This window comes from Choloepus didactylus, chromosome 21 (genome assembly GCF_015220235.1).
Source record: "Choloepus didactylus isolate mChoDid1 chromosome 21, mChoDid1.pri, whole genome shotgun sequence".
Classification (NCBI taxonomy): Eukaryota; Metazoa; Chordata; class Mammalia; order Pilosa; family Megalonychidae; genus Choloepus; species Choloepus didactylus.
In genome coordinates, this window is record NC_051327.1 from 16,070,486 (window position 1) to 16,093,998 (window position 23,513).

Genomic DNA, 23,513 nt, shown 5'->3' on the forward strand with positions numbered 1-23,513 from the left:
AACTGATGAGAGAAGTCAAGAATGGCAGTTATCCCGGGGTGGGGCTGGGGGTGGGTGACGGACAGGGAGGGGGCACGAGAGGTGCTTCTGGGGGGTTGGTCATGTTCTGTTTCCTGTTTGGGTGCTGATTATCTGGGTGTGTCTGGGTTGTAAAAACTCATCACCCTGTTCACTTACAATAAATAATGTTTTTTTCTTAATAAAAAGTTTTTGGAAGACAAACGGTATTGGGACACCCAGTGAGACAACCAAAAAAAGGAAAGTCATCCCTTTCTAATCCTGCCCTGCTTCAAATAACAAGGGCCCAGTCCTGCCCGGAGCCCCTTGCCCCTACCCAGGGCAGAGGGTTCTGAGTCTGCTGGGAATTTCTCTGCAAACCAGATCATACGCCTGTGGCCAAGCTCTCTCCCGGCCCCCTCACCTGGCAACAGGGAGTTTGCATGCTAAAATCCCTCTCGGACCCTCTCTGCAAAGTGACTTGGAGGTGTGTTTCATGGGGTTTAACCAGCTTCATGCCCCTCCAGCCAGTTCTTCTAATTCTATAAATTTATCCTGAGAAAATGATCTAAAATGCCAGCCTTCGTATACAAAGACGTTTCTCCAAAGCCTTTCCTAGATTCATAAATACACATGCCCACCCACAAACTGGGGGATACAGCCTAGAGCCGAGTGCCCGTGGAACCCTGGTTGTGCAGAATGTCTGCAGTGGGGACCCCAGGTCACTCACCCCAGGGGGGCTGCATGCACAGATGACTTTCTTTCCTCTGCTTGTCTGCACTGTGTAAGTTATCTCAGGTGAGTAGGTATGACTTTTGCAACTTGGAAAGAAATAACAGAAACTTCATTGTTTAAAAAAAATAAAAATGAACAACGAAGAAGGCTCTCCCGGCGGCCCCACCCCCAGGCCAGGGAAGCAGGGACTTTCCAGGACAGAGGCTCTCCCTGCCCCACGGGCCCCCTGGCCTGGGCAAAGGGCACGCCTGGGAAAAGAACAGGCTTCATGCTGCTCTCCAGGAGAAATCGAGGAAGGCTGCCTGCCCTCTCCTCGGGGGAGCTGGGGACAGGGGCAGGACCTGTGGCCCGGCCAGGGGAAGCCCGGCTCCCCGTAGTCCAGACTTCCGGAAGGCAGAGCTTTGTGCCCCTATGGTGGGGTGGACGGCTCACGGAGGTGGACCTTCCCTTCTGAGTGGAACCCCAAGACCTGAGCCCTGAATACTGGAGACAATGTCTAGAACTCCAAACCCAGGTTTCTCTGCACCTCTCCTGCCCTGGAGAACATGGGGTACAGGTTACTCCCGTGCCCGCCTCCCCAGGAGGACAAGAGGCCCAGCTCTGTGGGCAGGCAGCTCTCCAGGGCCGAGTTTCTGCCCGTTAGTAAAGCCTGGCTCCCGGCTCTGACGAGCTGGCAGGGGAGGTGGCCGCCTGCGTGACCGGGGTGAGAATCGGTGACAGGCCGGCGTGCCCATGGCAACTGGCCGCGTGGCCTTGGAGACTAATCCCAGGCTGCCCCCGCAGTAGGGCCTCTCCTTGCGGAGCTGGAGCAGGGCCTGGCCCTTGGCTGGGGACCTGGGACAAGCCCCTCTCCCCAGCTGGCAGTGCCCCGGGCGAGACCGATGGACACACACGTCCCTAGCGCCACCCCCATCACACGCACTCCCACTCGCAGTTGCACGCTCGCACACACAGCAACACTCTCCCACGAGTCGCTCAGCCCGACGCTGGGCCCTTGGCAGGTGTCCCGGCCCTGGAGGAGCTCCTGGGCCACCAGGGGAGAGGACGCTGGCCCTGAAGCGGACGGGGCTCCTGGGGGGGAACCCCACAGTGCGATCGGAGTTTCTGTTGGGGGTGGTGAAAAGGTTTTGGAAACGGAGGGTGCTGATGGTTGTGAATGCTGTTCAACCGTGTACTTAAAGAACAGTTAAAAGTGTTTTGAATGAAGAGAAAGTTTTGAACGATGGGAAAAGGGTTTGGGGGTGATGGCTGCACAACACTGTAAATGCAATCAATGCCACTGAACTGCACACTGAAAAATGCCCAAAGTGTCCAATTCTGTGTTATCTGTATGTTTTCATGATAAAATATTTTTAAATGATTAAAACGGCAAAAATTATCTTCTATAATTTTACCGCAGTAAAATTCAAAGACAAACACAGCGTGAGGTACTTTGATCTGGGTGACGGTTCCAGGGGCTGGGCACAGTTGGGACAGGTAAGAAGTCATCATGCTGGATGCTTAAGATTTAGGTATTCTTTTGTAATAAATTAGACCTCGATGGAAAATAAGCATCAAGAAGCCAGGCTTAGCAGGTGGGGCAGTCAGGGGAGGCTTCCTGGGGGAGGTGACGTCTGAGCTGAGTGCAGTTGGCCAGGGCCAGGGCGGGACGCCTGCCTGCTCCCCCGCAGCGCCCCCTCCCCTGCACCATCACCGCTGAGCACACTTGAAGGCTCCCTGTTTGAAGGAGTGCCAAGGATGCAAAATCACCCGCCTGGGACTCCCACGTGTCGCGGCCAGGCCTGAGTGGGGCAGAGGCATCAGCGCCTGCGGCAGCCGGAGCGGGCAGGGGGGGAGCTGGGCCCAGCCCTGGGGGCCGTAGCACCCAGTTCAGGGCAGGAAGTGGTGGGGAAAGAGGCCAGCACAGGCCAAGGGACCTCAAAGTGCAGGAGGGGCCTCGGAAGTTCCCCTTTCAGGCACCGTGAGCCCCTGAGGGGTTCTGAGGTGGAGGGGCAAGACGTGGTCACGGATTGGGGGATTCTGCGCGGATGTGGCAGATAAATCGTAAGGGGCAAGACCGGAGCCTGGAGACCAGCAGTTACGAAGCTTCTGCAAGAGTCCAGGCAAGAGAGGGTCAGATGTGAGCCAGGCGGCCGCGGTGGGGAACGGGTGGGGAGAAGGCTGGGTGGCTGGGGCTGGATGCCCGGGGCCCATCTGAGGGGTGAGGTTTTGCAACCTGTGGGTGATTAAAGGGTGCTGGGCTGCAGGGGCGAGATCTGAGAGGCACGGTGGGCAGCAGGGGCACCTGAGTGGATGAGCTGCCCAAGGAGAAAGGAGTAGGGGAAATCAGAGGGAAACTGAGGACGAAGCCTTGGGTTGCTCCCCTACTCAAGGAAGGAGAGTAACAAGGAAGAATGAGTCAGGGGAGGCAGAGGAGGGTCAGGTCACAGGGGTCAAGGAGGCAGGAGGTCAGAGGTCAGGGAAAAGGCACCTGCCAAGGAACCAAGGAGGAACACAAGGGCCCTGGGGATGGCAGCAGGGCTGGGGCGGGGGAGCAGGGGTGCGGTGGGCCGAGGACTGGACCAGGGTGAGGAGGTGGAATCAGCGGGTGTCAGGTGAAAAAGGAAGCAGAGAAGGAAGGGGGCTCTAAAAGGGCATGGTTGTTTGGGACGGAGAAAACTTGAACAAGGGGGGTTGGAAGGAGACACCCAGGCCCTCCCCAGTGGGCCAGGCTTCCCCGGTCCTTCTAGAACTGGTCCTAAAGCCTTTACATCCAGAACACAGGCCCAGGGGGACACCGACCCCTTTCTCATGGAACAAGATGCCGAGCCAAGAGCCCCTGTGCCCAGGCCCTCTGCCACTCTAGGAGGACCATGGAGGGTCCCCATGCCATGGCCCGTTCCTGACCCATTCCACCTGGTGGGCAGGTGCGTGCGGGAAGATGGAGGCTGGAACCAAAGGCCAGCCCAGGCGGGGAGGTGGGGCGAGGTGGCAGTCCCACTAGCCTCCAAGGTTTTCTTTTGTTCATCGCTGTCCTCCCAGAATCTAGAGCAGTGCCTGGTCCATCTTTGATGCCCCATAAGTTGGGGTGAATGACGAGCGGCCAAAGGAAAGGGGACATCGGAGAACAGGGAAGGTGCAAAGCAAAGCTCAGCCAAACTCTACCATGCTCGGCACCCAAGGGCACCCACACCTGCTAGCCTCACGCCCCCCGGCGGCACGGTCTGCACCTGCCTGCCACCCTCTGCATGAGGAGGAGGGAGAAGACATGGGTTTTGGAGTCCAGGAGAGCTGGGTTCAAGTCCCTGCCCAGCCATGCCTGGCTGGCAACCCCCATCAAGTCTGCAAACCCCTTGACTCGTGCAAGAAGGTGCCCCTGGTTCCACAGTCTCTGTGCTGCAAGAACCACATGAGGCAACGTGTGATGAGCATCTGGCACCGGGCTTGGTGGGTCGTGAGCCCTCGTTAAATACAAGCCAGCCACAACGGCGCTGATGGCTTCGCGCTGACATCACCGCGTCTCCCATCTAGGTCGGCCCACGCTGGCCTCCGGACGGGTGGCACGAGGCTGTCCCAGGGTGGGAGGTCTAGGCCTGGCATCCAACCGGGGGTCGGTGAACCCAGGGACCCCTCCCCCGGCTCTGGCTGACCCTCGGCAGCTTCTCTGGGCTCATCTGCTAGCGCACAGATATTTACTTGCTCTTAATTGGGACATGTGCAAAAGCCCAGGGGCTGGTGTGCGGGGACAGTGGGAAAACACCAGCACTGGGGTGGTGCCAGCCCCTGGGGTGAGGCGGCAAGGAGGCCCCAGCTCCTGGCTCCCCAGAGGCCCTCCTGCCAGACGTAAACATGTCTTGCTGAGAAAAGAAGAACCTGGGTGAGCAACATCAGGCGTTTTCTTGTCGGGAAGAGGCTGGGCAGAAAAAGGCAAATCACTGTGGGGTGATCTAATCTCGGGGTACTGGCTCACCAGGGCCTCGTCCCAGCTGGCAGCCAGCCCAGCCCCAGGCCCCCTCCCCTGAGCTGGCTCCCTCTCTCCTTCCCCTCTCCTGCAGCCCCTGGGCCCGGGGGTCCCAGGGAAGGCTGTCGGGCCCTGGGGAGGGCTAGGGTTTAGGAGGCCTGAGTTCTGACCCCAAATTCTGCCCAAAAGTAAATTCTAGGCATCGCTCCTCTCTGCGCCTCAGTTCCCCCATCTGCAAACTGAGAAACTGGCGAGGGGGTCTCCATGGGCCTTCCCACCCTTAGATCCAGATGAAAGAACCACCATGACCCCTACCCAGGTGGTGCCTCCCCACCTCCCACGACCCGCTCTAGAACATTCACCACCATGTGTGTCCCTCCACCCTTGCAAAGGAGCCCCTTCCTGCCTGCGCCCCGTCCAGGGCCCTTCTCCAGCCCCGTCACCTCCTGCCCCGTCACCTCCTCCTCTCGCCACACCTTCCAGGCCCTTTCCTCGCTGCAGTCACCATTCCAGGGTCCCCCGTAGTCCCACCCCCCCGGGCCTCACACCCACCTGTAGGATGCTGTACGACACCCACTAATTGCACAGCATTTTCACTGCACCTGTGATGAGCCCGACCCGGAACCGGGGGTGAGCCTGGCACAGTCCCAGCCCCCAAGGAACCCCCAAGGCTCTAAAGAGATGCTGAAAGTTACAAAAGGAGGCCCAGTGCATCCGTCAGCAACTCAACCAGGAGCACCGGGAGGGTGGGGACATGCTGGAGAGCTGGCTCCAAAGAGTGGCTGATGGCCCACTGGGGTGGGGGGCAGCTTGGGCAAAGGTTTGGAGGCTGGGGAGCAGGGTGGGCTGGGAGCCACGGAAGGCTTCCGAGCAGGGATGGACGTGAGACAGGGAGTGAGGCTTGCCAGGAGCCGAGCTAAGCCATGATTTCATCATCAAACCAGTTACCTGTCGTGGGGGCACGTCCTCTGGGGCCTGGGCAGGATGCGTTGTCAAGCAGCACCAGGTCCAACGAAGAACCCATTTTACAGAAGAGAATACAGAGGCTTAGGGCTGAAGCGACCCTAAGTGCCCTTGGGGTCCAATTCCCAAGAAGACAGACTTCCTACAGACTCGGGAGCAGGCTCTCTCCTGCTCGACCGCCACCCACCGGGATCTGTCAACGCCTCTTTGCCTTCTGCCTGCTCATGCACACACACACACGTACACATACGTGCACACACGTGCACACACGTGTACACACACATCACAGCTAGCACTCAGCGATCCGGTAGGCTGAATTACACACCCCCAGCACACTCACTTCATCTTAATCTGCATTCCTGCGGGTGTGACCCCGCTGTAAATAGGGCCTCCTAAGAGGCTATTTTTAGTTGAGGTGTGGTCCAGCTGAAGGAGGCTGGCTCTTGAGCCACATTACCCGAGGCCTTATAAGGAGAACCGGGAAGTCACGGCAGCTAGAAGGAGAGGACGTGGCCATGTGGCCAGTGGAGGGGGCAGGGGGTGCAGTGACCCAAGCCAAGGAACCCCAAGGACTGCCAGCAGCCGGCACCAGAACACTACAGTCTTCCGGAGGAAAGCAAGTCTTGTCCGTATCTTGATTTTGGACTTCTAGCCTCAAAATCCCCTTTATTTAAGCCAACCCACTGTGTGGCAATTGTCATAGCAGCAGGCAGACTACGACACCCCAGGCCCCATTCATTCCTACCGCAGGCCTACTATGCGTTCCAGGCAAAGGACACCGTCAGACGGGGAGGGCGGGGCACACAGTCCACCCCCAGTGTGGCAGGGAAGTCTGCACACACCTGACCGGCAGGTGACGTGCACGGGAGGGTAGGTGGCCACACGTGACCTGGTCCCCGCGGGACAGCACACAGCGTTTTGTGGCTGCACCCACACACACAATTCCTCCCTTCGCTCATCACAGCTTCCACACACCCATCACGCCCGCCACCCCAGCCCCTGGGAGGGAGGCAGGATGGGGGTCTTCCTCCATCCTATGGCTGGGACAACTGAGGCCAGCGTGGAGAGGACCTGCCCTAGTTCCCACCAGGCCCCCTCCTGCACATACACATGCTCACGCCCCCTGTGTCACTCGGTTCCCTGGGACCAGTGCAGGGCTCACCTGGGGCTCTAGCCAGGTAGTGTGACTTCAGATCCCTTCCCCACCCAGCCGAGGCCACACCGTGCCCTCTAGAGCCAAGGTGATGACGGCAGGGCAGCCCCTCACCAAACCCCGTGGTCCAGGGGTGCGCACGGGGCCAGCCCTCAGGAGGTCCGGGTCTAGCCCCAGCCCTGTCCCCGGGACCTGGGATGCTGGGCAACTTGCCCCCTGCCTGGGCCCCAGTCTCCTCCTCTGTTGAAGACAAAGACACAAGTGACACCTGCTCGTGCCTCCCTCAGCGAGCAGCCCCTGCAGGTGCGAGCCAGGGCCCACAGGAAGGGGCCAGCGATCACTTTTCTATGCAAACCTTACCTGGACCTTGGGCCTAGCTGAACGCCACTTTTCCTCAAAGTCCCAAATGTCCCTGCTATTATTATTAGCAGCAACCAGTTCTTGAACCGCCTGTGTGTGCCATTTGTGCAGGCAGTTTTCAATGCCCGGCAGCCACCCTACAAGTACAAGGGCACTCGTCCCATTTTACAGATGAGGAAACGGATGCTCAGAGAGGCTAAGTAACTTGCCCAAGGTCACACAGCCAAGGAGTCAGGAGCCAGGCTCAAAGCAAAGCCTGCCTAGATTCGGCGCAAAGAAGCACCCTACTCCCCACAATGACTCTGAGCAGCTCCCCTGGGCCCGTTGGGCTCCCAGCTGACCCCACAATCCAGCTCTACCGTGTAGGGGGAGACATGCATGCTGGTATTTGCTGAAGGGCTCAGTGGCTCTCCCCAGGGCTCATGACTCCAAGCAGGTCATTTCTGCCTCTGCTGCTAGATGGCGAGAGGGTTTCGGGCCAGGGGCCAGGCCTTCTCCCTGGGGTCACAGTGAGGCCCGAGGCAGGCTTCCGAAGGCATCATAGGCCCCTGACAGCAGCAAGGACCCCATATGTAGGGGGACCTCAGTTATTGAGCCAAAAATGGGGGTGAGGGCCCAGGGAAGGAACCTATGCTGCCCAACGCAAACCATGGACGTCCAGGGATGTCGTCATGGGTTATGAGCACAACAGAAGAGAATTCCTGGAACCAGGCCATTCTGTGACCCAGACCCCAGACTAGGTCTACAGACACCCAAGCCAGAGGAATGGGAGCAAAAATTCACCGGGTTCATGCCCAGTAAGAAACCCCACTGGATCCCAGGCCCTGCCCCAGCCTATGAATACCCCCATCCAATCCATTCCCAGGCTCCGGCCCTCCGGGGCCTCCTGCACGGAAAACCTCCTCGTGCGGCTGCGATAAGTTCCGAACGGGCTCCCGGAAGTGGACTGCAGGCACTTGCAGCGTGGGCCAGCTCTGTGCCTGCTGGCCCCACAGTGGTCATGCCTGCCACCCCGGGGATGTCCATCCTCTCGGAAGTCTGGAAAGCTCTCGGTAGCTCCAAGAGGGTAAACACAGCCCACGTCAGCAGTGATGGCACCTCAACATCAGATTTAATTTCCCCCGGAGCCTGCATCACTGAGTGGGCTCACCCTCCAAGGAGGTGACGCTACCCAAGACGGGCCCCCTGCCCACCTGGGGAGTCCCGGGACACCTCCTTTAAGGGAAGCTCTCGCCCCCACCCACTCCTACCCGGCAGACCCAAAGGACTGGGGCTGCTGGGATTTACTCGGACACATGTGGAACCCAGGTGATGACGCGCCGGGCTCCAAAGGGCCAAGACGAGTGCCTCTCTCTCCTGCTTGTCCCCAGGGCCACCACCCATTCCCAGCCGCCAACACAATCGACAACCTGCCAGCTTTCCGCTCCTGGGCAGAACGTGCTGCCACTCTGTCCCGGCAGTGCCTCTCTTCTCTCCCCGCCTGGGGTGTTTCTGGACACCGTGGTGGCTTGAAACATGGAACCCAACAAAGACACGCTCTTAATCTTAATCCACATCCCTGTGGGTGTGAACGCCTGTAAACAGGACCTTTGGAAGATGTTATATTTAGGTAAGGCGTGGCCTGCCTAAGCAGGGTGGGCCTCGTTGGCATGACCTGGGGCCTTTATGAGCACAGAAATCCAGAAGCAGTGAGTCAGAGGAGGACACACAGGAGGAAGCCGGAAGTCCGTGGAAGCCGGAAAAGCAGCCGCAAGGAGAGGGACCGCCAGGCAAGGGAGGTGGAGATGCGAGCCACGGAACCCGGGGGACGGCAGGAAGCCAGTACCAGGACGCCACTGGCTCCCAGGAGAACGCATGGCCTTGCCGACACCTCGATTTTGGACACCTGGCCTCGGAAACCATGAGCCAATAAGTTCCTGTTGTTGAGCCACCCTGTGGGTGGTATTTGTCGTAGCAGCGGGGCAGACTAAGACAGAGGCCCCGACTGCACACATGCATGTGTCTACCCTCCTCACCTCACCCCACCCCATCGGGGTCTGCTCTAAAGCCTCCCACCAGCCTCTCGAAACAGGCAGGGGGTGATTCCCAACCACAGGCAGACCCGGGGGCTCAGGGGGCACCGGCAGGAGGGCGAAGTGCCCTGGGCCTAGAGCCACGGAACGAGCTTTTGGATCTTGATTCCTGGAACTCCAGAACCTTGGTCAAGGGTCTTCCCAGCCCCAAGGTTCTCAGTTTCCCCAGCTGAAAAGGAATGGAGGAGTTGACGTATTCTGAGGCCCCTCCCAGCCCTCAAGTTTTATGGCCCTAAAGGATGAGGCACAACCCATCCCAAAGGCTCAGAGCCAGGGGAAGGGGACAGAGCCCCCGAAGGTGGAAAGGAGGAGGTCAGTCCCAGGCACAAGGCACTTTAGCCACCCTGAAAGACCGAAACTCATCCTGTAAAAGGGAAGGAGAGACACCAAAACAACAAGCAATACCACCGCCAACAACAACAAAAAACAAATAAATGGGATTTCATAAAAATTCAAAACTTTAGTGCTTCAAAAGACACCATCAAGAGAGTGATCAAGAAAGGGGAGAAAATATCTGCAAATCATCTATCTGATTAGGGTCTAGTAGCCAGAATATATAAAGAACTCTTACAACTCAACAACAAAAAGGCAAACAATCCAATCAAAAACTGGGCAAAGGACTTTGTGGTGGCTCAGAGTTACGTACCCCAGAAAAACATATTCTTAATCTTAATTCATTCCTGGGGGTGTGAACCCACTATAAATAGGACCTTTGGATAAGGCTACTTCAGTGAAGGTATGGCCCAGCTGAATCAGGATGAGTCTTAATTCTATTACTGGAGGCCTTAAAGAGAAGGCCACCGAGGGAGAAGCCACCGGGAGCAGCCAGGAGCTGGAAGTCCACGGAACCCAGAAGAGAAAGAAGAACACACTGCATGTGACAGAAAAGCCAAGGAACCCCACAGACTGCCCGCCAGCCAGAAGACACCAACTCCAGGAGGAAGCAAGCCTTACAGCCTCTGAAACTGTGAGCCAAAAAATTCCTGTTGGTAAACCAACCCATCGTATGGTGTTTGTTTTTGCACCTAGGAAATTAATACAGACTTGAATAGACATTTCTCCAAAGAAGATATACAAATGGCCAGCATGCACAAGAAAGATGCTCAACATTAGCCATCAGGGAAATGCAAATTAAAACCACAATGAGATACCACTTAACACCCAAAGGATGGCTAAAACAAACAGAAAAATACCAGAAAACAATTGTTGGGGAAGATGAAAGAAAAACAGGACACCTCGAGTATTGCTGGTGGGAATGTAAAATGGTGCAGCCGCTGTGGACAAGTTCCTCCAAAAGTTAAACACAGAGTTACCATATGACGCAGCAACTGCACCGCTAGGTACACAGCCAGGAGAAAAGAAAACATATGTCCAGGGAGAAACTTGTACACCGATGTTTGCAAGAATTATTCACAAGAGCCAAAAGGTAGAAGCCACCCCAGCATCCATCAACAGATGAATGGATCAACAACATGTGTGTGTGTTCTCTCCATGTAATGTAATGTTACTCAGCCATATAAAGGAAAGAAGTTCTGCTACATGCTCCTGCGGATGAACCCGGAAAACATGCTAGGTGAAAGACGCCAGTAACAAGGGGCCACACGTTGTATGATTCTGTTTACACAAAATGTCCAAAGTAGGCAAATGAGAGAAAGATTAGTTGTTGCCAGGAGCTGGGGCTGGGAGGTAAACAGGGGAAAGGGGAGGTGACTGCTAATGAGGATGGGGTTGGTTTCTTTTGGGGATGATGAAAATGTTTTGGAATTAGACACCAGCAACAGTTATACAACTTTGTGAATCTATGTAAACCACTGACTTGGACACTTCAAGGGGGAAAAAAATAAATAATAGTAATAATAAAGCCCAACATGCTAGAGAGGAAAGAACCTGAATTTCTGAGCCCCCCAAAGCATCCCTGAGCCTCCAGACCAGTCCTGGGCAGCCCACCAGGCGCTCTTTCTTGTGACGAATAAATAAGTCCCTCTTTGTGGACCTCTGTCCTCAGGTGTTCCATTACCTGTAGCCAAATGCACTCTGCCTGATAAGGAACCCACCCCTCCTCTGCCACCCACCGGGCCTAGGGAGGCTCCCTGCGCCAGGAGGTGCTCATCCCAGGCTGGCAGGAGGGCAGTGTTCATCTAAACGTCAAATTTTCTGCAAAGTGCCCCCGGAATGCCACCTGTACACATATACTCACACGCACGTGCATGCACATGATGGCCCCTGTCTAAATAGCCCAGGGATTAACTGTTCTGAGTTCCCACACTTGTGCTCTCTGCACACACGCCAGCTGCCCTCCGCAGAGGGGAAATCCCCCAAATCGGAGGCACGCGGCCGTCAGGAAGAACCGATGGCTGTGTGTGGCCCTTAGCCACCATCGCCCACCGCCCTCGGGATACCTCTGGCCCCTGAGAGCCGCAGTCAGGCAGAGGCAGCTCCGGGGACGGGGTGGAGGCGAGCCAGCCGCGAGTGGGTACTGACGGGTGGAGAAGATACCCCCCACCCCAACCTTCAAAGCCCCCTCATTTATACCTTACTGTCCCACCCTCACCCCAAATGCCCCACATCAAGTTGCTTCTAATTCACTTAATGAGTTTGTACTAGACACTTGCTTCGTGCCAGGCACGGTGCTAGGGGCAGGGATGCAGAGGGATGGGATAATACAGCTCTGACCCATTCGAAGTTTACAGCTCTGAAGGTGACAGACAAGTTCAAGGGCAATTACAGTACAGCATGTGATGAGGGCCATGCTGGGGAAGTTCGGGGGGTTGTGGGTACACAGGAGAGGGGCAGCAAACACAGACTTCAGGACAGTGGCAGTGGTGGTAGAGTAGGAAAGGGTTCCAGAAAGTTCTGGAAAGAAGTGATAGCCAAGCTGAAACCTGCAAGTAGAATTAGCCCAATGACACAGACAAGGAACACTAAAAATGTCCTAGGTGAGGCAACCACATATTGGGAAGCAAGATGGGGCATGGAATGTTCTAGAAACTGGAGCAGAAACAGGCAGGGCCAGGTATGGCCAGGGTGCTACTTTCTCCCAGGAGCAAGGGGAAGCCTCTGGGCAGCGTGGGAGAGAGACCATCAGGTGAAGGTCTTTACCTGGCCCCAAAACAACCTCCCAACTGGTTTCCCCTGGAAGTCTCACTGCTTCTGAAATGAAATGCCCACTTGTCCGCACACACCCGGTCATTTCCTGACTCTGGATCCCTAAGCTGTTCCCTCCCTCTGGAATGCTCCCCGCCCCAGGTCCGGATCCCATGTATCCCCCAGGGTCCAGCAGGAAGTAACCCCTGCAGGCTTGTTTCAGGCACTTCGGTAAGTGGGTTCATCTCACTCCCCTACCGGTGGGCTCTCCCAGAACCAGATGGGGTCTGATTCCCCTGGGTGCTACCAAGGTAGGACCTGCCACCTACCAAGCATTCAAGGTGTGGTGACTCAGTTACCTCAAACGAGGGGCTACAGAGGGGACAGGCCAAGGGGAGCCAACCAGATCTACCCCAGGAGGTTTCCCACCTTGCAGAAGCTCCACGGGCAGAGGATGTGTATTCCAGAAAAGCAGGGGATGAAGGAGTCCAGTTCCTCTTAGGGCGGGATTGGAGCTCCGGAGAGGGCCAGCCTCTGAGGTCACCACGTGACAAGTTAAGGAAACACTCTTAACTGGGATGGTGACCAACATCCCCTAGCAGAACATGCTGATCCTCCCAACATCCCTGCAATGTCCAGATAATCACCCTCTTTTGTTCTCACCAGGCTCAGAGAGGTGATGTCACTTGCCTAAAGCCACACAGCAAGGCAGCAGTTGAGCCGGCATTTGAACTCGTGTCTTTCTGGCTTCAAAGGCGCTGATGGTTCCATGATCCATTGCTAAGTGGGGAAGCCTTGAAGCAGCCCAAGGAGCCTCCCCCAGGAGGGGCACTGGCCTCCGGGCCAAGGCAACCACGAGCATCTTTCCCTTGGATGTGGGAAGAACAGACTGTCTCAGGCAGAGGCCAGCCCAGGGTGGGTGAACGATGAGCCAGGATCAAAGAGAGAGGATGTGGTTTTGCCCACCAGCCCCGAGGGCCTACATCCCCAGCTGGAAGCCAGGGTGCAACCAACCTCCTTCCCAAAGGCCCTACCCTCCCAGCCTGGGCCTCTCTGCTGAAAGCTGCCACACCTGAAAAACCAGCTCCTGGATAAACACGAGAGGCACCGGCCTGGCCCCATCACCAGACCCCTTGGAGCCCGCCGGGACCACCCTGCAGCAGGGCGGGTTGGCAGGCAGGGGTCCAAGCTGCTCCAGGGGGCCCCCCAGTAACTTCCAAGGGGCCCGTCTTTACAGGCTTCCCAACCAGTGCTGGCCCCAGGGTTGAACTGGGGGGTCCAGCCTTTAAGAGCTACATGAGACATAAGGGGAGCCAAGCCAGGAGTGGGGAGGGGTTGTCGATGGTGGGGTGCTGCGATGAGGTGCCAGGGGTGGCCTGGCCCATCAGACAGAGGCTACAGCCTCATTCCAAATGAAGCTAAAAACTCCCGACTCGTCCAAGACACCATGCTGCCAGATCATCAGCCGGGCAGTTCCCCTTTCTTAGGAAGCCACGACCCCTGGGAAACCCAAAGGCTGTGGGAAACAAGTTCCTGTTAGCCTCCTCTGCATTCAGGTGCCTCCACTCATAAAGTCTCCAGCCCCACCCCAGTCCCACCCCTGGCAACCCTGCAAGGTCCTCGCCACCATCTCCATATTTTGGATGGTCAAACCGAGGCTCAGCTGACTGGGCAGCCATCCAAGTCACACACAGCAGGCAAGTGGCAGAGCTGGAGTCAGACTGAGCAGAAGCTTCCGTGACCAACCGAAATCTCGGTGCTGCCCACGCCAAGGTTCAGGAGAATGGCCACTGTCCACATGGGGGCCTGCCACAAGCAGCTAGTGGAGGGGATGGAAATGTTTTATCAGCTAATGCTTTATTTAGCATCCCAACAGGTAACTCTGATAACAGTAGAAGCCAGAGCCCCCATGGCCCCATCACCTTCCCGTCCCTGGCCCCCATGGACCTCCAGGGTTCTGCGGAAACCCCACTGGCTTGTGTTACCCAAGCTGAGTCTCACCCTGGCCCTGCAGCCTAGATGTTCTGTTAAACCAAAGCCCAGAAATGTGAAGTCACTTGCCCAAGGTCACACAGCATCCTGTCATCCTCCTCCCGGCTGCAAAGCCAGCTTCCCCCTCCCTTCTTCCCCTAGAAACCTTGCCCTTGTTTCAGGAAAATCCAGAATTTCAACCTCAAGCTGAATAGCTGCAGGATGAGACTAGACACACTGCCAGGGACACCTACCCCAGGTGGGGGGCACATAAGAGAGGGGCAAGACCCTCACAGGGCAGGACACTGCTCTCCTGGATGCCACCTGCCCTCCAGCTGCCCCAGCCCCAAGACATCAACTGTTCCAGGAGCCCACCTGCACGGTGGGCAGAGCACGGGGGTGTAATTTCATCACGGGGCTCGCCGTATGGGAGTTACCAGAAACGGGGGATGAAATTGCAGCTCTGGGGACAGGGGTGTGCGGGTGTCCTGGCTCAGGATCAGCTCTCGAGGAGGGTGGGGAGCAGTCTGCAGGGCCCCTGCCACCCTCCCGGGGCCTTGGTGACAATCAGAAAGAGGCACCCCTTCCTTGGCTGGACACGGGCTTGGCAAGCCGAGGGTGCTGGATGTCCACCGACAGGAGGATGGTTGCGCATCGGCACCTCCGTACGATGGAACACCCCCAAACAATAAAAAGGCACGGACTCCCCACTCATCCAACAACACAGACAAACGCATCAGTGGGTGAAAGAAGCCAGAGCCAGAGACAGAGAACAGACCAGTGGTCGCCAGGGGCTGGGGCTGGGGGAGGAACTTTTTGGGGTGATGGAGTTGGTCAGTCTTGATGGGGGTGTGGGTGTCACAGGTGCGTGCATTTGCACTTCGGATCTGAGCGTTTCCCTGGACCTCCACCGGTGGAGGGCCCCTCAGATCCCTCAGACCTGGTACCTCTGCAAGATGCTCATTGGCTGGTAGATGACAGACAGATGGACAGACAGATACACACTCCCTTTCCCGGTGGTTCTGCCAGTAGCCGGAAAAAGGCCTCTGGAGACCCTACCGGACCCTACCAGACCCCAAACAGTAAAACGGGCCTGTCCTCATCCAACCCTCGGGGACAGAAGCAGTCGGAGGGGTCTTTCCCTCCCCGCCCTCCCTCCCCACCCACAGGCCTCGCTGAGCGCACGCAAGCTGCCCAGGACCCCGAGCCCTCAAGCCGTGACTTCCTGCCTTTGGCCTCCCACCCTGTCTCCACTCCAGGCCTGCAGCAGGATGACCCCAGCACCAGGTGTATCCACATTCCAAGCACCTCAGTGCAGCACGGGTGCTGGGGGGCCCCATCTCTGAGAGCAGCATGATGGGGTGCAGGCAGCACCCTCCTAGCCACCCCTCGTCCACCTCCTAAGCCTTCCCCCCACTTGGCTTCTGTCCTGAACACTGGGAGCAGCAAGGTTAATTCCCAGACACCATGATGTCCCCTCCAAAGTGGACAGCCCCCCAAGCCCAACTCCCAGCCCGGCCAGGGCCGTCCCCACCAGGGGCCCCAGAGCTGGATCCCCAGGCCTCAAAGTGACAGCCAATGCTTAGGCCTGGCTTTTCAAATCTTGCCTGGAAAATCCAACATTGGCATCTAATAGAGCGTTTCCAGCAACTTCCCTTCTCCTCCCAGCACCTCTTAATAAGGTATATGGACTGTATGAGCACAGACTTCTGAAAACGAGGGCTTCCCAGACTAGAGATCGCTGAGGACCCTCAGCCCCCAGAGACACCTCCACACCACCCTCACCCCACCCAGGCCTAAGAGAGAAGGAGCCATCCGTCGGCTCTGCCCGATTCAAACTCACCCAGACCATGCCAGGGGCCTCCGGTTGAGCCCTGACCCCAACTCCAGACCCCCGCCCCTCCTCCAGCCCCTGCTGGGTCCCCAACAGTCTCACTGCCTCTGAGGTAGCAGGTGTAGGGTTGCCAGATAAAATACAGCACCCCCGGTTAAGTTTGAATTTCAGATCAGCAACAAGTAAATTCTGAGAATAAGTATGTCCCAGATATTGTATTTTTCGTCGTTGATCTGAAATCCCGGTTTAACAGGGGTGTCCTTCGTTTCATTTTCTAAATCCGGCATCGCTAAGCAGGTGGTCCTGAAGGAGGGGGACAGGTGGGCAAGTAAATCGCTCAGCCCAGCGGGCACCACTCCGGATCAAAAGGAGGGGTGTCTGGAAGGAGAGCTCTGCTCGCTGCCGGAAGATCCACCCCTGTCACCCCAAGCTCATGCACGGGTGAAGTCCAGCGTCACCCGGCTCGTGCAGGAAATCTAACGCACCCTCATCAGCCATAACCCAGCACGCAGCCCCCCACGCCTGAACTGAGAGGACACATGTGCCCCAGAGAGCACTTGGACCCAAACGGACCCAGGCAGGAGTTCCTGAAAGGGAGGTACGTGAGCACCCAGCCAGGGGAGTCACCCAGCCAAGACTGTCCCCGCTGCCCTGGCCCGAGCCTACTCTGGGCCCCACACTGCTAGGACCAGTAAACCAAGTGCAAACCAAGTGCTCTGAACTGGAGGGTGCAGAGTCAGACATCAAACCAGGGCAGGAAAGGCAGTGTCTGTCACATAGCTCTCCGTGCCCCCGACTCACATACCGTGCCCCCTGCAGCCTAAAGACACCTGCGCCAACACCTCCAAAAAAGGCCAAGCAAGCAGCAGCGCTCCTCCCTGTCCTTCTGCTCCTACCGAGTGGGATTCCAAGAGGCCGGCACCCCCACCACCACCCCCCACCCCAGCACCCTGGCTGGGTTCTCCTCCTGCCCTCCGCCCACTCTGCCTCGGCTTAGGAATTCCTTCCCAGTCCCCCTAAGGGTCTGCGTCCCACAGGCTCCACCCCTCCTGAACCCAATCCAGGTCCCAGGCCCTCAGCACAGGGTCCCGCTCTGCTCCTCGGTGGGTGTTTGAGATGTAACCCTGCAGGTCTCATTCCCCGGGTGCCCCCCGTGGGCATCCCCGAGCCCTGTGACGCTGGGCACCCACTCTGGCTCGTCCCAAAGAAACCAGCTGTGTCTCTGGCTGCCCACAAGTGACAGAGAATCAGAGGACTGAGAGCAGCAGAAAGGATGACATTCGGGGAGCAAAGCCCCAGGCTTCGAGTTGGAACAAGGCACGGGCTGGGAGAATGGGAAAACGGGGACCTCGGCATGTCAGGGAAGCTCAGGAACTCCTACTATTGGGGAGACCTGCCACGGAGATGGGAATTTAGGAACAAGAGGAGAGAGAGTGCTTAGTGATGTGGGTCAAGGGGCGGGAGCAGGGTTTCATTCATTCGTCCACTCATTCATTCAATTATGGAGCCACTGACCAAACATGCGAAACCAAGGTGCCAGGGCAGGAGGGAATCAAAAGGACACCTCAATCCCTGCCCTGCCCGTGGTGCAAGGGGGAGACACACATGAACACTTTAGAGAGACCAGTATTGACTCATGCGGACACAGAGGGGGCACTTCGGCCAGCCCGAGGACAAGACAGCAGAGCTAGGTCCAGAAGGAGAGCCAAGAGGCAAATCCTCCAGCTCTCCAGAGGGCCCACCCCAGCCAGGCCAGGGCTGTTAAAGGAAGCCCTGCCCCCTCGGAGGAAGGGTGGGGAAGAGGCTTCATGCTAAGATGCCAGAGGTGGGGGGACGCAAGGCCATTGGGGAACATGGAAAGACCCCAGGATTCAATGCAAGGGCCAAAGTTTAGGCAGGGGTGGGCAGATGGGAGAGAGATGGGGGAGCTAGAGCAGGAAGAGGTGAGCCGGGCTCTGGAAGGAGGAGGGACTAGGAGACAGGACTATGGTTGCAAGGTCACGCTTAGGACATGAATGTCACAAGCTGTCACCCACCACGTCACCCTGAGATCCTTAGCTGGGGTCTCTGACAACCAGGTGGTTGGAGACAGGCAGTCTTGCAAGAACAGCTGCCTCCATGACCCCCTGTTATCACATCTGCCTTTCGGACTATTTCTAAGCACCAACTGCCGCCGGGCCGGAAGGCTAGCAGGGGTCTTGGGAGACCGCCTTAAACGAACACATAAAAAGTATTTGTGATTGGCACATTGCAAATACACGACCCTGCCTCCAACATTCAGAGAATCGTGCTCCTAAGTAGGTTAAGCGGGCCCCCTGCAACGCTGTCTTCAAGACCCAATTTTGCAACCTTCGGCTCCGGTTCTCCCACTTCTCTGAGCCAGCCGTGACTGGAGATGGAGCTCCAACCGTTTCCGGTTTCCTCTGCTGGGGTCCACTGAGACCTTCTGAGTCAGAACTGTGACTTTCTAGGTTACCCTCAGAACAGGACACAGGATGGGGGGCATGGTTTGCAGGGTTCTGACACAATCTGTCCCTTGGTCCCCCAGACCCTGTTCAGAAGTGGTCTGATTAAACCTCACACCCTTCGGGGTCCCGCACAAGGTGGTTCACGATGGGCCACCTGCCTGCCCCCAACCTCACTGCTTGTGCCCAGCCTCTCCCGGCCAGCGGCCAGTAGCCTCTCCACCACCACCTCCTGTTCCGAATAAATAATCGATGCCAGGTGTCTTTTCCCTTCGGGAATGACGCTGCTGAAATAAATGGGCTGCTCCGAGGCGACTCCCACGCCCCAAAGCCACGGGCCAGTGCGGAGGGGCCAGTGCAGGAGGGGCGAACAGGCCTGGCCAAGGGGCCACCAGACACACCGTGGGAGAGCAAGGCCAGAGGGGACCACGGCAGCTTCTGACCACCCCTGCCCTCCGCTCTGAGCAGTAAGAGAAGGCCACTGCTCCGGAAGGTGTCCAGGCCTGCCTCCGACTCCCCACTGCCCATGCCACACTTTCAGGGGCTCAGCGTTTCCCCCAGGTGCCTGGCAGGGAGACCCCCTCCAGGATGAATTTCCTAAGCCTGGCCGTGATGGGGGCACGGGAGTCTCCCACCCCAAGTCTGGTCCTGGGAAGCCAGGTCACTCAGCCAGATGTCCAGAGCTCAAGCCCACCCTCTCCCCCCAGCACTGCCAGGAGGACACCCTCCTCTCCACACCACAGGCAGCCGAGCCCAGGAGAGGCTGCTGACCCATCATTCCCAGGGACTCGAGGACCAGGACGGGGGGAAAACGGGGGCACCAAGCGCCCTGTGGCCCCTCCTCCCGACCCATCTGCAGGCCAGGCACTCACAGACCACCCATAGCCTGGGCACCTCCAACTTGCTCCTCTGAACCCTTTGTGCCCCCCTGTGCCCCCCACCCAGCACTGCCATTCTCTGAGTCTCCTTCCCCACCCTCCCCGGGTTGGCTGCCCCCTCCCTAGGGACCCCAACAGCAACCACTATTCTGGGACATCCTCGCCATGTAGGACTCAGCCTGTGAGTGGAGGGTGGGTGGCGGGGGGTACGGGAAAAGAGCCCGCCCCGCCCGAGGCAGGCGGAGGTGAGGGGGTGGGGGGTGGGGGGCGGGGGCCGCGGCCTCCCCAGCCCCCTCGGCTCCCACACTGGCGCCCGCCGCCGCGGGCAGCACCACTGACCTCATTCGCCAACTGCAGAGGCAGCAGCAGCCCGCGGGCGCCCCGCCGCCCGCCCGGGACGCACCCCCCCCACCCCACCCCCCGCCTCCGGAAGGGCCGGGGGTGACAGCGCCCGGCTCCCAGCCCCTCCCGGCAGGTGGGGGCGGCCGCCTCTCCCCTCCCCCTCCCCGAATTATAATCCCAGTCACGTGCCTCCCAGGGCAACCTCCCCCCCCCCCAAGGCCGGAGCCGGATTCTGGAACACCTTGAGGGGGAGGGGCGGGGGCACCCGAGGTGGGGAAGGAGAAGGGGAGAAGGGCCTCGGCGCCCGCCCCCCGAAAAGTTTCTCCTACCTTGGAGGATCCCCAAGCGCTCCTGCCAGCGGCGCCCCGGCCCCGGCCCGCGGCCAGGACTCAGCCTCCTGCCGCTGCCTCCTTAATTAATCCGGGAGAATGGGGGACGGAGAGGCAGAGGCAGGCGAGCGGCGGCGCCGAGCGCGGCCGGGGGGGCGGAGAGGGGAGGCGGGCGCGGGGGGCGGGGAGGGGGCCGCGGCGGGGACGGGGGTGGGGGGTGGGGTAATCTCGGGGCCGCCCGGGGGGCTGGCGCTCGGCGGCCCCCACCCCCGGCGCGGGCTGCGGCGGAGGGCGGGGCGCGGCGCGGGGCGCGGAGCCGAGAGCGGGAGCGCGGGGAGGCTCTTTGTTCTGTAATCCCAGTAAGATTGCCAGCCATTCGCCCCGGCCCTAATCCCAGCCCCGCGCAACACCACCCTCCATTGGCTGCCATTTACATACGGGATTAGCCCGGCCCGGCCCGCCCGCCCCGCGCCCCGCGCCCCGGGCCTGGGCACCGCGGGGGGAGCGCGCCCCGTCGACCCCCACCCCACCCCGCGCCCGGCGCCCCCGGGAGCGCAGCCTCAGCGCCCGCCGCCCAAGGGTGGGTGCGGGGTGGGGGGTGCTCTGAGGGGCTCTCGCGGCCTCGGCGCCCCCTGGCTGCCCCGCGACGCCCCTTCGTCCTCACCAGCGCCGGGCCCGACCGGGATTATAAACCCTTGGCACGGCCCCTGGAGACCGAGGCGCCGAGGCCGGGTTGGTTGGGTCAAGGTCACGCAGCGGGCGCAGGGAGGATCCCGGGAGGAGAGGCTGGGGGAGAGGGCCGCATCGTCACGGGCCTGGAGGAAGGCAGGCCGGGGCCCCCAGGCCGTGCGCGTCTTCCCGGGAGCCGGGGAAACTGAAGTCGTCGGCTCGGCTGGTCACCGCTTTGCCCGCGTTACCTTGCAGGGGCTTGCGGCCTTTGTCCTCTGTGGATGTGAAGGATCCCATCGGACTCCGGGTCCCAGCTTGTCTCCCGGGCCTCCTGCTCCCCTGGCCCAGGTTTTTATCCATCACCCCATCCCACCACATCCTAGTTGTCTGCTGAACCTGGGAGCACACCTTCCAAAAAAGCCATACATCTGATTTCAGCACAAGGGACCCTGTCATCCACCAGGCAGTGCATGGAGTCCTGTGCCAGGCCCTGCTGGCCTTGCCTTGGCACTGCCAGGAGGGACACAAACAAGGCAGGCCCTCTCCCAGATGGATGAAAAGAGCCACCATTGGTGGACAATCTACTGAGTGCAGGGGCTTCAGCAAAGGTGCTAGCCTCGCGGCCCCTGCTGGGCACACAGCTGGTCTCCATAAGGACTTATCTTGGCAGATGTGTCACCACCTGGCAAACCCACATGCCCCTCAGTCCGAGAGCCCCTCCAAGGAGCCTGCTGAATTGCCTTGTCTGCAGAGAGTGTGGGGCGATGCCTCTGGGATCAGGAACGAGGCTACTGCTGCTGCCACCCGCCTGTGCCACCCCCTGCCCTTTGGGCGACACAGCCTGCCTCAGTTTGCTAGGGCTGCCGCAACAAAGCACAGCACAGTTCTGGAGACCAAGACTGTAGCCCCAAGGGGCCGGCACGGCCAGGTACCCTCTGAAACCCGTATAGAGAATCCTTCCTGGCCGCTTCCAGCCTCTGGAGTTGGCCGGCCATCCTTAGTGTTCCTTGGTGATGTGGACTGAATCGTGTACTCCAGTTTGGACACGTTCTTGGTCTCGGTCCGCCTTCCGGTGGGTGTGGACCCATTGTAAATAGGATGTCTTCAAGATATTGCTTCAGTAAGGCATGGCCCAACTAAATGAATTGGGCTTGAGTCTGGATTGCAGAAGCCCTTTATAAGCAGAGTGAAAGAGAGAGAAGCCACGGGAAGCAGCCAGAAGCCAGCAGAACCCAGAGGAGAGAGAAGACGCTGCCGTCTGCGTTGCCACGTGACAGAAAAGCCAAGGAACTCCAAAAATTGCCTGCGCAGAAGATACCGACCCCAGGGGGATGGAAGTCCTCTAGCCTCTGAGACCCCGAGCCGAGAAATTTCTGGTATTGAGCAAACCCATTGCACGGTATTTATTTTAGCAGCCAGGAAACCAAGACACATGGCTTGTAGGAGCATCGCTCCACCTTCTCCATGTGGCCTTCTCTCATCCCCATCTTCACACAGTGGTGTCCTCTTTGTGTCCCTGTGTTTCCTTACATTCAGCCTGCAAGGGCGACACTTGATTAAGGACTCACAACACTTGAGGGGCACTGCTAGGCCCGGCTCCAGAGCCCTCGTTCTGCTCCATTGTGTCTATACCAGCCCATGAGGTGGGGGCGGGGGTTCGGTGAAGGTGTGGACACAGCCCCAGGAAGGGCCAGCAGGAAGGGCTGGCTTCTGGGGTGTTGGTTTCTGGGCAGAATGTTTCTCCCATCCCAGGCCCCTGGGGAGGTTTGTGTGCGTGGAGGATGGGGGGTGGGGGTTGCTGGAAATCTCGGAAACCCCCGAAGCCAAGAGGAGCCGAGCTGTGTGCTCACTACTGCTCCCCTGCAGGCCAGATCCAGAGCAGCTGTGGTCCAGGAGGAGTGCTGGGGAGGGGCCGCTCTGGGCTGCTCTTCCCCTTGGGAACAGTCAGCCTGACCCCAGCTGCGCCCAGGAGAGGTCAGGGGGCAGAGTGGTACCGCACGAGGCCCCCACCTGGCCTGTCCAGGCCCTGCTCAGCCGCGTGTGACCTGCATAGGACACGTGGCTCCACATTCACTGGCTGTGTGTCCTAGGGCAAACTGAATGGCCTCTCTGGGCCTTGACTTTCTCATCTGTAAAATGGAACTCAAAAGATTGCTCTAAGGGTTAAATGATCAAATGCTACAAAATGCACAATGTTAAGTGCCTGGTGCTCGATAAAGGAGCATTCTCAATGTTTTGACTCAGAGCCTTTGCTCGAATCGTTCTTCCAGAGGAAGTGGGAATTCTAGGACAAGGTCATGGACATTCATATTTTGTCTAGTTCAATTTCTTCTCCTTAGAAGGGCAGCAATGGCTCCATCAGCTGAGAGGAGATTTTAGTTGAGAAGTGTAAGTCCTTGCCAGTGGCCACTCCCCACCTATAGAAACTTTTCGCCTCGTCAAGCCCCCCTGCCCCCAGAGAACCCCAAATCACCAGACTCCAATCGCCTCTGCCCCCTCCTCCTGCGGGCTTTCTAAAGCACATTTGCACTGGCCTTACCTCATCTCCCTGTGCCTGGATAGGGCCCCCTACTGCCCCTCTCGCTCTTTACTCCCTTGCAAGGCTTCCCTTGTTGCAAAGCCTTTTCCATACCTTCCTTTTCACTTAACCTTCCTGACAACACTTTGGGCAGGTGGGCATGATAATCCCCACTTCCCCCCCTGGGAAGGCAGGATGCTGGG

General features: G+C 58.6%; 1 protein-coding gene across 5 annotated transcripts in view; it reads right to left on the reverse strand.

The window, feature by feature from the left end:
• The window catches only part of GTF2IRD1 (GTF2I repeat domain containing 1), a 110,853-nt gene extending 90,597 nt beyond the window's left edge, over positions 1-20,256 (reverse strand). For 4 of the 5 annotated variants that reach the window (XM_037814319.1, XM_037814317.1, XM_037814318.1 and 1 more), the window contains exon 1: positions 20,124-20,256. The gene's annotated coding sequence lies outside the window, so the exon portion shown is untranslated. Of the gene's footprint in view, positions 1-5,620; positions 5,814-20,123 lie in introns of those variants that run through there. The other variant, XM_037814316.1, reaches the window with a different exon arrangement.
• Positions 20,257-23,513: the final 3,257 nt, after the last annotated feature.